Raw genomic sequence first — 14,688 nt, forward strand, 5'->3', positions numbered from 1 at the left:
ATACTAAGCAATATCACACGAGTAACAGTGCGATATGGCTGTATATCGACACTGTTGGAAGGTGTGCCTTAGTGTCCCACCAGTGATGATATACAGCCATAACGCACTGCTATGGGTGTGATATTTCGTTTATATAACAGTTCAAAGGGCATAATCTTGTATATAAAAAAATAAAATCAAACAAGTAGAGTCAAAAAATCCTTTTGTATGAGGAACTACTTTCTTTCGCCATTCATTCAGATCTGCTGCTGGCATCAGAACAGTAGAAACTGTTGCTACTCTGAAGTGATAAGACTTTTGAGGTACTTTTAAAGGTGTAGAGGATTAAAGAGATTTCAGATTTGTTCAGTGGAAGTTGATGAAATCACAGGAAAAGCTACTGGGAATGTAGGGCCTTGGCAACAGGTTTATGATGTCATGGAAAATCTGGAAATGTCAGGGAGTTGTGATTTACTTTTCCCCCTTCACAAGCCTGGAAATGTCAACATTGTGTATATATTAGTAATGTAAATATGATTAATTTAGCCTTTTCCATTATTAACCGCACATTTATGCTACTTTATGGATTGTGTTAATGCTATTTTAGTTTCTGTAAAGATAATAATAATAATAATAAAAACCTGTGTCATGAAATAAAGAAGTAATAAATTACTAGTGCTGTTAAAAATCAACTTGGAGTGTGCAGTATGGTGAAAATTCATTAAGATTATCTGTAATAAACAAATAAATTATTGTTATTTCAGCACATTTTCCTGTTGCTAAAGTAATAGGCAATATCATAACATACATTTTTGAAACCCTATTCTAGATTAAAAATGATCAAGTAATAATGAAAATCCAAAATAATAATAAAAAATTGAGCCGATAAATAAAAATAACCAAAATAAATACATATTTCTATATATACTGTGTAAGCAATATCACACGAGTAACAGTGCGATATGGCTGTATATCGACACTGTTGGAAGGTGTGCCTTAGTGTCCCACCAGTGATGATATACAGCCATAACGCACTGCTATGGGTGTGATATTTCGTTTATATAACAGTTCAAAGGGCATAATCTTGTATATAAGAACTGAAAATCAAACACAGAGGGCTTAAAAATCCTATATGAGGAACTACTTTTTTCCGCCATTCATTCATTCATTCAGATCTGCAGCTGACGTCAGAACAGCAGAAACCATTGCTACTTCACTAACATAATTTTAGAGCTAGTATTTGAATGATTCTTTGACGTAATGTCAAATCAAAGTGATGACAGAGCAGGTGATTTTGCTCACATTTTTAAAATATAAGACTGAACGGCATAAAATGCCATCAGTCTAAAGACATTTCCCAGTAATTCTCTTCTGCAATTGGGATATCACAATAATTAACCCAGAAAAAGCCAAAGCAAACATTACCAGAAACACTACCAGACTATGGTGTAAATACAGCACTTCAACATACAAAAGAGGTCGCTTACCTGTTTTATAATTATTTGATCAGCTGTAGTTTGAAATTACGCAGAGTTTTTCTCCTCCAAGGCCCCGTTTACACTAGTGCGTTTTAGTTTTAAAACAGCGTTTTAGATCAAAAACGATCCGCGTCCACACTAGCGTTTCTGAACTTATCTCCGTCCACACTACGCCACCGAAAACGTATATCACGTGACCATTCGTGCACTCTGGGCATGCGCATTCTAGTATAAACAGAAAGCATGTGTCACGCTCAGCATTTGGTTATTGTTACTCAACAAATGCCGGTTGAACATTAAACGCAATGGCAAAGAAAGCAAGAAAGCTGTTTTTGTGGACAGACGACGAGGTCGAGTTGTTACTAAACGTAACAAATGAATAACTGCACAATGGCACCTAAAACAGACAATAGTGCAAACAATGCTCCCATTTCTGTGCCCATGTTGTTGTTTACAGTGAAGGCTGGTCTACTTTCTTCCGGAAGTGTTAAAGCCATGTGTTACAGTCATGTGATAGGGTCTTGACGAATAAGGAAAGGATACGCAATGACACAAAAGCCCCAATCAGGTAGCGAATCTCAGCAGCCCCGCCTCCGTTTTCAGATGTCTCCGTTTTCCCTCATCCACACTGAGACGGAGCAACAGCATTTTAGAATGAAAACGGCCTCTCCAGCGTTTCCAAAATGCTCCGTTTTCGGCGCTCGAAAATTCTGGCGTAGTGTGGACGGATGGCGTAACCGTAGCAAAACTTTTGCGTTTTCAAACTAAAACGCATTAGTGTAAACGCAGCCTAAGGGCTCATTATGCCGTCTCTGTCGCCATTTTGTGGCCTTTGCGCTGTATCTACGAAATTATAAATATTTAAAATAGGCACTGTTCTTATAAATAAACTGCACAGTTGCAATCTAAACAACTACATTCTCAACTAAATAAGCCTCAGAAGTACATTATGTTGTCCAACCACTGCAATGTTTGTCAAACTGTAGTGAGTTTATAGATCTGCTGTCACTCTATGTGGGTGGAGTAATACAGAAGGGTGAGGAGGCTGTACGAGTGCTGTTATTGCAGAATGCCACATGACTATCAGCCAATCAGATTCGAGAACCAGACAGAACTGTTGTATGCATGCATGTACGATGATTATATAAAATATTACATTAAAATCAGCTCATAAATAAAATGCTGATATAAAACAAACAATTAAATGTTAAACCTGCTGATAAAAAATAGTGGGAATAAAATCATTAATAAATATACAGATTAACCGCTAGTTCTGGATCAGTTTTCACATTATTTACTCTATTTATCTAGCATAAAAGGCTATATTTAGTGGCATGCTTATATCCCGGAAGCCGTTTGCTTCAGGGAAAAAAGGGTCTTTCTGGTTTTGTAGGTGAACATAATGCTGTGTTTGTCTATTGGTTTCAAGTGCAGGCGCTCTCGGATGACTAATGACTAAATGTAATTAGGATTAAGCAGGAGACTTTTATTAGTGGGGAAGACTGGAGGCCGTGGTGATCTCTTGGTAATTGGACGTCTCTCAGGTGTGTGTTTGTGCTCTGGAAACACAAGGCGTGCAGCTGCTTCAGTCCCACAAGGTTTTCAGTTGGAGGCAGAAAATGCGCAGTTTGCATGCAAAATGAAATAACCTCCAGCTCTGAAGACATTTGGCATTATTTGCAGCTGTTTAATTTTGTATACAAGGTACATGACATCAAGGTAGATGTCATGATTAACTTTGTTTTATGGAATTAAATAGTTTTTTTCAATCTTAAGGTTATTTATTTTTTTTGTAATTTGACATTAAAGAAGTAAATGTCCTCATAAAAACTGACAAATATGAAATGTAAATTATAAAATGGCTTTAATTTTTGTTTGTGAATAACACAATGATAAAATAATAAGTTTTTATAAGGGATGGGCGATATGGCAAAAAAATGCAATCTCAATTAATTATTTTCCATATCGAACAGTAACATATATATATATATATATATATATATATATATATATATATATATATATATATATATATATATATATATATATATATATATATATATATATATATATCAAAATCAGTTGTTAACGCTTCCAGATTTAAAAGAGTATCCTAACAATGACTCAAGCCACAAAAATGAGAGGGTCTATTAAATAGCATAACCTATTTTTGGTGGCCGATAATTTTTCAGTGTATCTCTAATATCATTCCACTTCTAGATTCCCATTGTTGTACATTTCTGCTGTGTGATTGGCTCTTAGATCAATATAGAGTAAAAAAAGTCCAGAGCTTATCATTGTTATGTACATAAATTTTAGGGTAAGGAAATTTTGTAGGGTAAGGAAATGTCCTCGAGCCGGGATTCGAACACGGGACACCCTGACGTGCTACCCACTAAGCTACTGCGCCGACTATTTTTGATGTTTTAAACTTTATAGGAAAAACAAAGTTTGTTTTTGAACAGTAAAACTTCTTTAAATATCTAAAAAAAAGTGTTGCACTTCTGTTTTATTCACATTAAGAAATAAGAACATAAATATTCTGACAAAAGAATATTACACATCAGAATTTGCTTTATTATCAGAATAATAAATAAACAACTAATTTTTTGCGTGTTTGTCATGATGAGTTATTTATGCTGTGATATAATGTCACAGAAATTATTGCTATAATATTATTGTCATTTTAAAAAAATTTTATATTTTATGTGACTTATATATATAATGACTATACAACAGCATAATAATTTGCATTAGCACCTTCAATGGACAAAAATGTTTTGCTTGTAAAAGGTTCTCTAATTTGAGGTTAAAGAAGAAATTGTCCTATAAACTTTGACACCAGTGATGTAAAATGTGTCAAATGTTATTAGTGAATAAAGTGTTTGCCCTGATAAATACATTTTCTTGTGTGATATATTGTCACAGAAAGTAATACGATAAGTGATATTATTTTGATTTTATTGCTGCATCTGTCAATGTTTTTGATAATCGTTCAGTTGGGTGATTTTTTTTTTTTTTTTTTTTTTTTGGATTAAACTGGAGTAAAAAAGATTTTTTAATTTGACATTTTGATTATTTTAACTTTAAAACCAAAAATCTATGTATTATTCATGTATAGAAGTATAAATCAATGTATTATTTATGTATAAAAGTATACTTAAAAAAATCTATCTTTAATTTTGATATTTTAAACTTTAAAAGAAATACTAAGTTTGTTTTTGAACAGTAAAACTTCTCTAAATTGTCACAGAAAGTAATCAAATGTTAGGCAAGGCAGGGCAAGTTTATTTATGTAGCACATTTCATACACAGTGGCAATTCAAAGTTTTACATAATAGGAATAAAAGAGACAAGTATACAAAAAATTAAAACAAATAATAAAAACGATTAAAAAGAAACAGATAAAAACAGAAAACAGGTTATAAAAGAATTAAAAAGAAGAGAAAAACATAATAGAAAAATCGGCCGGACGTAGCAGTGCTCATTCAGTAAAGGCACAGCTAAACAGATGTGTTTTAATTTTTGATTTGAACGTGCCCAATGTTTGAGCACATCTGATCATTTCTTGAAGCTGAATCAAGCAGTAGTGTTGCACTTCTATTTAGTTCACATCATGAAATTAGAACATAAACATATTGACAAAAGGATATTAACCATCAGAATTTGTTTTAATATCACAATACTAAATAAACAACAAATATTTCATGATGAGTAATTTTTGTTACTATTTATAGTGTCACAGAATTGATTCTTATACGTGATATTGTCATTTTAAAACCCTTTTATGCGACTGATTATATAAAGATTATACAACAACAGCATAGTAAATGGCACTTTCAAGAGACAAAACCTTCTTATTCTCAAGGTTATTTGGACTCTGGTTATTGATGTTAAAGAAGTAAATGTCCTAATATAAACTTTGACCCTCGCAGAGTCGCTATAATGCTGTTGAATGCAGATAAAAAAAAGTCTTTAACGTTATTTGTGAATACGTGTCATTTGTGGACTACAACTTTGAAACTGAGCTCATTTTGACAACTTCTCCCAAACCAACAACAGGTTTGACGAAAATGTGAGATTTCACCTTATCTTTTACTTTTAAGTGACAATTTTTTAAGGAGTTCATCAGAGATGACATGGATGAGATAAAAGAGGCAGAAACAACTTTTTCCGTTGTTTTGTAAACAAGCGGGACCTATTGCATCACCAAAAATTAAGTCACTATATTGATTATTGCGACAGGCCTGTGCAGAAAAAATGATCTAATCACAAGTTTCAGTCTAAATGGTGGCTAATGATCTTTGTCAAAAACATATGTCAGTTCCTACAGATACAGTTTGTGCCTTTTATAAACCTCAGACTCTTGTCTACGTGCTTGTTTTTTGTTTTTTTTTCCTCTATGGTCTCTCTCTTTCTGTGGTTGTTGACACACTCAGAACCAAGACCTCCAGGCTGTTTATGGAAAATGAGGCATGCGCAATGTGTGAAGACGCGTGCTCCTAATATAGGCTTTTACTGTGAAAAGTATAGTGCTGTCGAGTGTGTCTGTCTGTGGACAAACTCCAGTTTAAAGCATAAGCTTTTGTGTTGTAAGATGTGTGTTGATCAGTATATGTTTGCTGATGCTTTGTAATTGCTTTGTGATATTGCTTTCTAATTGTATGTACATCTGGCTTCAGTTTATTTCATTTTGTTTAATCGGTAATGTCTTTTTAAAAATTCTAATCAATTCTCAATTTTTTTTTCTAATAAGAGTTTCAAATACATAGTCATAGTCCACCATTTTTGATTGATTGTCATGTTACGTACTCTCAAAGCTACTGTTTTTTGTTGTTTATGTTGTTTATATATATTGTGAAGTCTTTTGACTGGCCAATGGTGGCCTCCCATTTAATAATGCTGAAGAAAATAAGCACAAGATTCTCAGCTGACAGACATTTGCTAACAATTATTTAGAATTCAGACTATAATTACCGGCTAATTAGGAAATCAGTAATGCGTGCGTATTTGGAGATATGCTGTTTGACATTAAGGAAGTTCCTCTAGGAAGTTGGAACAAAGAAATAAAGCACTCTAAATAGGCTTAGGTACATAGACTTAGCCTTGAAATTGGCTAACACACCAATAAAAATAAGTCTTTCTAAACAAACTTTCTTTAATTAAATTAAAAGAAATGATAAATTATGACGGTGGTTGGCAATGACGAAATTAAAGGATCTGCGGGATTCGTTTCGTCACTTCTCTTCACAATCTGGCATTAACCTAATGCCATTAAGGTGACGGTGAAGCTGAAAATTGAAACAATAATGCCAGCATTAGCGTGAACACCTTTTTAATACTGCTGCTACTGACCGGGATGCATACTGTTCTGGCTGATTTAGCATGTTTTGGGTAGGACTGTTTGTTCATCTTCCACCAGCCAAGAACATCCATTTCATTTCCATGACAGCGGTTTCAATGTAGTGAGTGACCTTGTCATTTTCCCTGTAAGCTTACTGTACATTACTGTTTAGCACTGTATCGTAATACGCAGTGTATGAGCGACCGGCGAAATACCTAGGCGGCTAGAATGACCTGTTTTAACTGGCGCAGTCAAAATTCGCTCTTTTTGACTTCTCCATCATTTGTTGCAGCTTTGCAGGGATGGTTTTTAATGTCGTAACAATTGATTTGATTACCTTCTCACGCTAATCGAACTGCATCACATGACTGTTCATTTACTTGTAATAGTCCATCTATTAGCCCAATGACGAAACTAACAGCATGGTCGAAGGTTTAATGCATGTAAGCAGGGCCGGAGCAAGCTGAACTGCCGTTCTAGACGCGGGTATAATTGAGGCGCGGGTGGCGAGGGTAGTTTAGGGGACGCCACCCTCTCTATTCTGCCACGCTAGACGCGAATATAACTGTGGCGAGGGTAGTTTCAGGGACGCCGCTCTCTCTATTCTGCCACCCTTAACGCGGATATAATTGTGGGCGTGGGTGGCGAGGATAGTTTCGGGGACGTCGCTCTCTCTATTCTGCCGCCCTAGATGCGGATGAGGGAGTGGGTGGCGAGGGTAGTTTCGGGGATGCCGCCCTCTCTATTCTGTCGCCCTAGGCGGCCGCCTAGGTCGCCTCGATGGAAGCAACAGCCCTGCATGTAAGCCTTTTCTTGTGCTTCTGAAAATAATTTTATTATTTATTAGAGTTTATTTATATTAGTTTTTTTAGCTCCGAATTCAATCTGACTCCGATTTAAATGATCCTAAAATTTAGATTGTATTTCTAATTGTAAGAACGGATCACATTCATCATTTATGATTTAACTTAAGAGTTTTAATATTTTCTGGGGTCCGATATTCTAAATTGTACATTCATTAGGGACCAGCGTCGCTCAGAGTTCCACGCCCCTGGTTTGCGCTTCTTCTCACAGACAATATGTCGATGAGACTGTAACAATACAACATCCAATAATCAAAGATAAATCAAAGAATTATAGATGCATACCTGACCAGAAAAGTACATTGCAGCATAAGCCTCAGAGATGCTGCAAAAGGGTGTCTTTTTACAAGATCCCCCTGACCCATACCGCATCTTTAATTTTAGGACTTAACCATCTCTTAGGATGCAGAGCATCTTATCAAGATCTTATCAAAGTCAAAAACCAAATCAACATATACCAGTCAGGGCTCGAAATTAACTTTTTTACTTGGTAGCACCGGTGCTCCCATCTTCAAAAATTTAGGAGCATCAGAAAAAATTTAGTAGCACCCACCAAAAATGATTAAGCACCGCTGCAAATTGTATTTTAAGGGATTTATTGTATTTTGAAACAACATCAATTAGGACTAACAAAAACCAGAAACAGCTATCTAACTAATGCTGTGATGACATTGATACTTGTGTGCAATAATTCCAAAATGAATGTCGAATAAATATAAAATATTAATGTTGATGAAAATGACAATAATAGTAACAATGAATTACATTTGTCATCATTATGCTGCCTTGAATGTGCTTGAATGCAAGTTTTCTGCTATAAAAAGTCTGTTACTTTATAAAAAAAATAAATGTATAGTTTGCATCAAACAAAAATGAAGCATTGCAGTAAGAAATATTTATTTTGTACTGCTGTTTATATATGCATGTCAATTTAATAAATAATATTTCTGCTACAAAACAAACAAAAGATTATTATAAATAATTAAATTCAAGGCTGAAAGCTGCAAAACAGTTATCAGTAACTAAATAAAAAAAAATATATATACACCTTAAGAAAGAATAGACAAAAGAAAGTAAGTAAAGTCTCACTTCTATCACTCTTTAAAAGTTTTGGTTTCAGTTTGTGTCAATTTAAATGTTCAGTCTGAGCTGATCTTCATTTTTCTGTGTTAGTTGAAAAGCTGGCGAGTCAGCCGACCCAATTTATGAGCAGGTTGAGCAGGATTCTTGCGGTGACCACCGGCGGAATACCGCTGTTTGTTATGAGCCGCAGTTTCAGTGTAAACTTAGTAAAGGCGAGCTTCTTTGGCGATGATATGTACAGTATTAGATTTGACTTTTAGCGGACATTTGCGCTGAACACGCAGTGAACGCAACGCATCGAGATTCGAGCGCTTTCTCCGAAAAGCACGTACTCGATTGGTCTGTAGCTGGCGGATCAATATTCACCACGTCATGATCGCTCTTATCTGCGCCTTAACTTTAGGTGGGGTTTGCAAACCTGCGTGCTTTAAGTTTTCACTCTTCAGCCGTTTGCATGTCCCGTGGTCATAAAAGCTCCTTCCCTTTCATCTGACTGAGAAATACCTTGTGTGATTGATGGCTTATATAAACCAATAAAGCGGCAGGGAAGAGCGATTCAACACGTTTTTAGAAAAAATCAAAACAGGTCACACTACAACCATTATCTGCAGTCGCACTAATTGCTCCCATATATATTATTATGAGGTCGCATAGATTAATTTTCGGGCGCATATGCGACCAAATCGTTGTCGTTCTAAAATGCCATTTAAAAACAAAGACAGTGTAAACAGGGCCTGAGTGTGTACTTTTCGCGAGCGGATTTGCAACGGGGGCGGCTGGAGGATCGCGATGCCGGTCTTGTCTATCGGACGAACCGTACGTAATACGTACATAGCAGAGCTTGCGAAACTGTGTTTTTTGTCGACAACACGAACGTTGTCAACATAACTCACTGGAAATCCAAAATGCTTACACACCGGCAACTTCATTGAAAGAGGAGAGGGTTTAAGCTCTGTTGACGGGTCTCCTGCTTCTGCAGTTTACAAACACTTCAACAAGCCTGTTTTTTCCCGCTTGGCAAGCCAAGCTGACGTGACATGGGGGCGTGGCAGCATCGAGATTCTATTTTTTGATTCGATAATCGAAATTGAGCATAAATTTCGATCGATTTCGATTGAGCATAAATTTCGATCGATTTCGATTAAAAATCGAAATCGTGACACCCCTATTGGTTTCTTCATCACTTCTCAGATCAGAAAGTCCATTGTAGCTTTCTCAGCTACATTGTAGCCATTGTAGACTTTCTCAGATCAGAAAGTCCATTGTAGCATTGCAAAGCAATTCTTATGGTCTTGCCTCATGAAAGTCCATAAGAGTTATTAGGGTCTGATATTCTGGAGAGATTTAGCCATCTTACAGCTGCGCAAGCCTGGCCCGACCCCATCTCAAATTATAGAAATTAAGCCTGAACCCACCTGAACCCATCGGGTCCTGTCGGGTTCGGGCAAAGATCTTCAGCTCTAATAAAGACTCTCTATTAGAGAGGGCACACACTGCATCTCCCCAAAGACTGTCATCAAGTGAATGAGGTCCAGTCTTGAAACATTAAACCAACACTAAAAGACCAGACAATGGAAAATCCCCCTCATTCACATTAGAGTTGGAACAGAACAACCATCCAACTGAATGCACTTGTAGCAGATTCGTCTGTAATTTGTTTATTCATTCAAATGATTAATGCTTTGATGGTATAGAAACACATTTTTATGCCTCGTATTTTGCCTTGTAAAGTCAAGCATGCAGGGAAAGGCATGCATTTAAGCAGTTCTTCCTACATTGACTTCTTGAACTACTCCAGTGGAGGCGTTTCTATGTTTGCGCTTGTGTTTGTTAGTGTTAACTCGGAGCATGCTGGTAATGCAAATTAAGTTTCAGCTTATGGAATGTGTGTGTTGAGGAGTTTCGAGGAAGACAGAGAGGGATTCAGAAACTCAATAGATCTATTGTGGCCTGTTCTTCCCCATCAGCAGTGGGGCTGGACATCTTATTCTGACCTGTAGCTTTTGAGACAGATTTACTAAACGGCCCAAGAGCATGATGAAGCATGGATTTGGGAGTGCAAAGTTCTTCGAGTGCTAGACTGACACCAGTTCGTTTTATAACATCTAACAAATTCGGTTGCAAATGAGCAGAGCTGTTGATGATATGCATTTAATCTACTAACAACATCGATTAGAGTTCAAATGAAATCAAAACTAAAAGCCTTACTATAAAGCTGTTAGCCAATCAGAAACTAGGAAACAGCACGCATTCTAACATCATGAGCAAAAATCTTCTAAAATCTTTTTTAGTGGCCACTACTAAAAAAGAAAAGTGGTTGTAGTTTTTAGAAAGTTTCAGTTTCAGTCACCTGATACTGGATATTCATGTGGACAAAAAAGTGTTGTATATTAAAAATAGCCATGTTCATGGACAGGGCCACATGAACATAAGTTTACATTTCACCAAAAATGGCTGTTACTGTCCTCCTATTTATTTAGCACCTGCAAGGGAACACATGTGTTTGTAATGTCCTGTGTATTACATTAGTAACAGGGTTTGTTGAAAGCTATTAGTAAATCTGGCTCTTAGATTTGAACTAACCTTTCGCAGTCTCAATATTTGTAGATTTTGAAATCCATTGTCTTTAGTAGGTTTGAATAATATTGCAAAACAACTGCGTTTGTCAGCCTTAAGGTCCAAGAACAATATTTGCACACAACTATAATATACACAATATTAGTTTATATGCATCTCTACCCTCCTAAGATATTTACTTTAAACTGTGTTCTGTTTTAAATTCATATAAATGAAAACATTTTATTGATTGCACCATCCATCCAACTTAACCATCCATCCATCCATCCATCCATCCATCCATCCATCCATCCATCCATCCATCCATCCATCCATCCATCTATCCATCCACCAAACTGCCTGTTTGTCCATCCATCCAAATTATCTATTCATCCATCCATTTGCCTGTTTGTCCGTCCGTACATCTATCTATCAGTTCCTCTGTTCGTCCTTACATCCATCCATCCATCTATCCATCCACCAAACTGCCTGTTTGTCCATCCATCCAAATTATCTATTCATCCCTCCATTTGCCTGTTTGTCCGTCCGTACATCTATCTATCAGTTCCTCTGTTCGTCCTTACATCCATCCATCCATCCATCCATCTGCCTGTTTGTCTATCCATCCATCCATCCATCCATCTATCCATCCACCAAACTGCCTGTTTGTCCATCCATCCAAATTATCTATTCATACATTCGTTCATCCCTGCATCTGCCTGTTCGTTCATCCATCCATCCATCCATCCATCCATCCATCCATCCATCCATCCATCCATCCATCCATCCATCTCCCTATTTGTCCATACATCCATCTGCCTGTTTTTAAATCCATCCAGCATATCCATCCATTTGCCTGTTTGTCCGTCCGTACATCTATCTATCTATCAGTTCCTCTGTTCGTCCTTACATCCATCCATCCATCCATCCATCCATCTGCCTGTTTGTCTATCCATCCATCCATCCCTCCATCCATCCATCCATCCATTTACCAATCTGCCTGTTTGTCTATCCATCCAAATTATCTATTCATACATCCGTTCATCCGTGCATCTGCCTGTTCGTTCATCCATCCATCCATCCATCCATCCATCCATCCATCCATCCATCCATCCATCCATCCATCCATCCATCTCCCTGTTTGTCCATCCATCCAACATATCTATGTATCCATCCATGTGCCTGTGAGTCCATCCATCCATCCATCCATCTGCCTGTTATTCCATCCATCCATTCATCCTTCTGCCTGGTTGTCCATCCATCCAACATATCCATCCGTACATCCATCCATCAGTTCGTCTGTCCATACATCCAAACATCCATCCATCCATCCATTCATCCATTTCCCTGTCCATCCATCCATCCATCCATCCATCAAAAACTTCCGCCATGCTCCTAATCAACGAATCACCAACATTTTGAAATTACATGAGTTGCATTTACTTCTATTTTGAAGGAATAGGGTCATATGGCATAACTGGCATCTTGGCATCAGGAATGGAGGGTTTTCCTCTGTTTGGAATCTGAACTGATTATTTTGGCATCTCGGCAGCTGTTAGAAAGGCATTGCCTGCTCTCGGCCCAGGAACTCAAGGAATGTTAATGCTGGAGAATGAACAATGAACATTTTAAATATGCAGTTGCCTCTCTGAAATATGGAAAAAGTAAAATTGTGAATTATGTGGAAGTTTATAACATGACTAGCTGTGGCTGAGCAAGACTGTATAAAAGATATTGATATTACCGAGATCAGAATTATTAACCCTGCTGAATTATTAGGCCCTGTATTTTTCCCCAAATTTTTGTTTAATGGAGAGAAGGTTTTTTTCAACACATTTCTTAACATAATAGTTTTAGTAAGTAATTTAATTGATTTTTTTTTATCTTTGCCATGATGACAGTAAATAATATTTTACTAGATATTTTTTAAGATATTGGTATTCAACTTAAATTGCACTTTAAAGGCTTATTTAGGTTAATTAGGCAAGTTATGCCGAGTTCAGACTGCATGATTTTAGCCCTGATTTTGACTCGCCAACAACTTTTGAGAAATTGCTAACAAATGCCTGAAATCACAGGCAAATCAGTGCTCGTTACAGCCAATGAGACAGCAGCATTCACTAGTACGGGTACTTGCAGGCCAGCGGGAGCCTGGGGGAGAATTTAAAAGCGTTAATTTTCAGTTTACTTGGACCCAAGAAATAGAGGAAAAACTAGTGGAAATTTGGCAGGAGCACTGTGTCTGTTTGTGTCATGTGAGCAATATCACAACCAGGTCAAAAAAAAAAAAAAAAAGTTAAGGAGAGATTGTTCTCTTGAAAAGCTAGGCGAGCTACACAAGTTTCTAAAGCTAAAGCTGTTTTTCCATTATGTACTTAATAACGAAAGATATATCACATGACCTCGCGTTGTTTCCATGTCACTTTTCGCATTTGTTTGGTTGAGAGATGTGGTTTGTGCAAAGTTGTATGTGATTCTTTCTATTTTAAAGCCTTGCTGTGTAAACTCTCCTGTCGCCGATCCATCCTACAGTGTAAACACAGCACCGACAGAACGTTAACCCAGATAGTCATGCAGTGTGAAAACATCGATGACACGACTACTTTGAAAATCATGCAGTCTGAAATCGGCATTAGGGTAATAGGGCTAATCATTGTAAAATGATGGTTTGTTCTGTACAGTCGGAAAAAAAGGGGGTAATATTTTTAATAATATTGGTTTTCAATAATATTGGCTTTTATTCTAGCCGAAATAAAACAAATAAGACTTTCTCCAGAAGGAAAAATATGATAGGAAATACTGTGAAAAACTGTTAAACATCATTTGGGAAATATTTGAAAATAATAAAATAAAATCACAGGAGGGCTATTTATTTTGACTTTAACCATAGGTGCTTACCTGCAAAACACAGTATAGTTTGAGCATAGGTGAGACCTAAAACTTGTAGGTGGGACTGGGAAGACAATGCAGAGTAAAGAATGCATACCTTGTATTGCTGTGCTTTCTCATAACCACCCATATAAAATAAAGAAAAAAAGTTGCTTGAGGTCAGGAGGTGGAGCGTAGGTGGTGTTTTGTGGCTGTTTAAATGCATTTGGGTGTTTTTGACCAAAAAAAAAAGTCTAATTAGATCTGGCTTTTTTTACAGCTTGATATATTTTTACCATATTCATATCTTTTAACCGATTCAATAGTATTGATTTTGACAGATTTAGATTGATTTTAAGGAATTCGACATCATGCATAAAAAACTATTTAACTACAAATAATTAAAATCAATTTAATATTTAATTAAAATCAAAAGGTTACAAAAAGGTCATTAAACTTCATTGTGATTTTTTTTTATTATTATTAATTATTTAAATATTATATATTGATATATTTT

At 36.4% G+C, this 14,688-nt stretch overlaps 1 protein-coding gene and 2 long non-coding RNA genes across 6 annotated transcripts in view; 1 reads left to right on the top strand and 2 right to left on the bottom strand.

The window, feature by feature from the left end:
* sgms1b (sphingomyelin synthase 1b) overlaps positions 1–14,688 on the top strand; it is a 48,826-nt gene that overhangs the window by 3,029 nt on the left and 31,109 nt on the right.
* LOC147841262 (uncharacterized) lies at positions 3,631–8,688 on the bottom strand. Its single transcript, XR_015503827.1, has 3 exons — positions 8,123–8,688; positions 6,464–6,677; positions 3,631–6,401 (listed from the first exon to the last, which is right to left on the bottom strand). It is a non-coding gene; the product is annotated as an uncharacterized LOC147841262 (long non-coding RNA).
* On the bottom strand, positions 9,916–13,897 carry LOC147841263 (uncharacterized). Its single transcript, XR_015503828.1, has 3 exons — positions 11,888–13,897; positions 9,989–11,788; positions 9,916–9,930 (listed from the first exon to the last, which is right to left on the bottom strand). It is a non-coding gene; the product is annotated as an uncharacterized LOC147841263 (long non-coding RNA).

This window comes from Danio rerio, chromosome 12 (genome assembly GCF_052040795.2).
Source record: "Danio rerio strain M-AB ecotype USA chromosome 12, GRCz13ab, whole genome shotgun sequence".
NCBI lineage: Eukaryota > Metazoa > Chordata > Actinopteri > Cypriniformes > Danionidae > Danio > Danio rerio.